At 58.0% G+C, this 2,500-nt stretch overlaps 1 non-coding gene across 1 annotated transcript in view; it reads left to right on the top strand.

Moving 5' to 3' along the window:
- The first annotated feature begins 1,957 nt into the window (after positions 1-1,957).
- LOC124726554 overlaps positions 1,958-2,500 on the top strand; it is a 1,909-nt gene continuing 1,366 nt past the window's right edge. Inside the window, exon 1 of the ribosomal RNA XR_007006780.1 lies at positions 1,958-2,500. This exon is cut by the window's right edge and continues 1,366 nt beyond it. This is a non-coding gene — a ribosomal RNA (small subunit ribosomal RNA).

Here is a 2,500-nt window from a genome sequence, read left to right as displayed (position 1 = left end):
CACGTTGTGCCTTAACCTAACCCACGTTGTGCCTTAACCTAACCCACGTTGTGCCTTAACCTAACCCACGTTGTGCCTTAACCTAACCCACGTTGTCCCCTAAAGTAACCCACGTTGTCCCCTAACGTAACCCACGTTGTCCCCTAACGTAACCCATGTTGTCGCCTAAACCTGCTCTGTAATTGTTATACGACTCGTTCAATTAGTGTAGTGTTGCCCACCCGCAACCCTCGCAATATAGTTCGCTACTCGCACTGCCCGCTCCCCTGTGTATCGCTTCATGTTAAACACCTTGCAAGTCTTGCTGACTTTCCACATGCTCCTGCTGTACACTGTAATGTGGATGGCAGCAGGACGTACATGCCGCCCCTCCCCACGTCCCCACCTTGCCCCCCTGCCTTCGCAAGCTGGTTGGTGAGAAGTTTGCATGTTCAATGCCCTTCGCATGCGACGTACTCAGGCTACGTTGTGGTGCGGCCTGTGTCAACCGTCCGCTAATGTCGTACGCGTAAACCACAATCTGTACTGCACATTCGTCCTTATGTACCGAATGATACATCGTGGCACATGTGTGACCGTACAACGACTGCGCCCAAAAACGGCGGACCATACAGTGCAAATATTGTGCACGCAGCTACGTGTCGTCTCCCTATGAGAGCTGGATTGCAGTGTGGTACGCCATAGAGACGTGTGGGAGGAACGGACGCCGTGGATGGCGATCAGCATGAGCTGTCTGTTGATGTATTCGGACCTAGTCGTCTCTCCTCACACACCGTGATGGCATGGTGCACCGCGTTCCATATCTGCGACATGCTACAGAGGCCGGTTGACAGTCGTTCGAGCAATGGACATCGCATACGTACGGGGGCCACCTTCCACGTATTGTCTAGGCGTGCACATTTTGTTGCGTGTATGTGGGCAGACGTAGTGTGGCGTGACACCTGACACAGGCATGCAATAATCGTTGAAGTTGCAAATGGCGATGGACGCCTGCGTTTTCTGGTGAAGTTACGCAAATGAACAAATGGTAACCTGTTGTGGTGCGGTTGTTCTCGCTAGGGGTGAATCGGTGATGGCGACGATAGGTTGAGGTACGAACCGGTTGTTCCAGCGATACCCACCATGCCGACGAAACTGAACGGCATCTGGGTGTGAAGCGATACGCGGCGGTGGCTGGGTGGGACCGTCCCCGGCCGGTGAGGGGGCGCCTCCCGGCGTGCTGGCCGCGCGGTGCGTGGGCGCACGCGCTACAGCCGGCTGGTGGGGGCGGCCAGTGGCAGGCGCGCCGGCCGACGGACGCGGCAGGCGTCGCAGCTGCGCGCCGGCGCACCCTGCGCGCGGCGCCGTGCGGCCAAAGTAGGTCCTCGCGGGCCCGGTGCGAAGCGCGGTGGACATCTTCAGTGTGCTGGTCCGATTGAGGACTGTGTGCGTTGACGATGCGCCGCCGCCCGGCGCTCGGCGCCGCGACGCCGTCTGCTGCTCGGTCGCCCCAGCGGTTCTCGCTGGTGGTTTGTATCGCAGCTGTGCGGATGTGTTGGCGCGTGCGCTGTGCTGGGAGAGTTCGCTTCGGCACCCAAGTGGGGCTTTTGTCCTTCTGTGGCGCTGGCGTTGGAGCTGCCGGTCACCGTAGGTGGCGCGTGTTGTCTCCCGCCGGCAATGCCACGACAGCACGCTCCCGGGCCTCTGTCGGCAGCGGCAAGCTCAGTTGGGAGCACGGGTGGTCGCACCGAAAGCGTCTACTCGCCTAACTCCGGGCGATTGCGCCTCTCTCGAACCCGACCAAGTACTTGGGACGGCGCTGCGCGCCGCCGGGACCTGAGAGGGTTTCGAGGTGTATTGTGCAGGGGAGCTCAGCCTCCTCCTGTTTGCAGAATGATTGAGCGGACGCTTGCGTGTTCGCGCGGGCCCCCGGGACACACTCCCGGGCGGCCGGCTGCTCAGCTCTAGTTGACGCAGCTCCCTGGTTGATCCTGCCAGTAGTCATATGCTTGTCTCAAAGATTAAGCCATGCATGTCTCAGTACAAGCCGCATTAAGGTGAAACCGCGAATGGCTCATTAAATCAGTTATGGTTCCTTAGATCGTACCCACGTTACTTGGATAACTGTGGTAATTCTAGAGCTAATACATGCAAACAGAGTCCCGACCAGAGATGGAAGGGACGCTTTTATTAGATCAAAACCAATCGGTCGGCTCGTCCGGTCCGTTTGCCTTGGTGACTCTGAATAACTTTGGGCTGATCGCACGGTCCTCGTACCGGCGACGCATCTTTCAAATGTCTGCCTTATCAACTGTCGATGGTAGGTTCTGCGCCTACCATGGTTGTAACGGGTAACGGGGAATCAGGGTTCGATTCCGGAGAGGGAGCCTGAGAAACGGCTACCACATCCAAGGAAGGCAGCAGGCGCGCAAATTACCCACTCCCGGCACGGGGAGGTAGTGACGAAAAATAACGATACGGGACTCATCCGAGGCCCCGTAATCGGAATGAGTACACTTTA

The sequence above is a fragment of the Schistocerca piceifrons genome, unplaced genomic scaffold (assembly GCF_021461385.2).
Source record: "Schistocerca piceifrons isolate TAMUIC-IGC-003096 unplaced genomic scaffold, iqSchPice1.1 HiC_scaffold_1058, whole genome shotgun sequence".
Classification (NCBI taxonomy): Eukaryota; Metazoa; Arthropoda; class Insecta; order Orthoptera; family Acrididae; genus Schistocerca; species Schistocerca piceifrons.
Note: the sequence above shows the minus strand (reverse complement) of the source record. Positions and strands in the feature narration are given on the sequence as shown.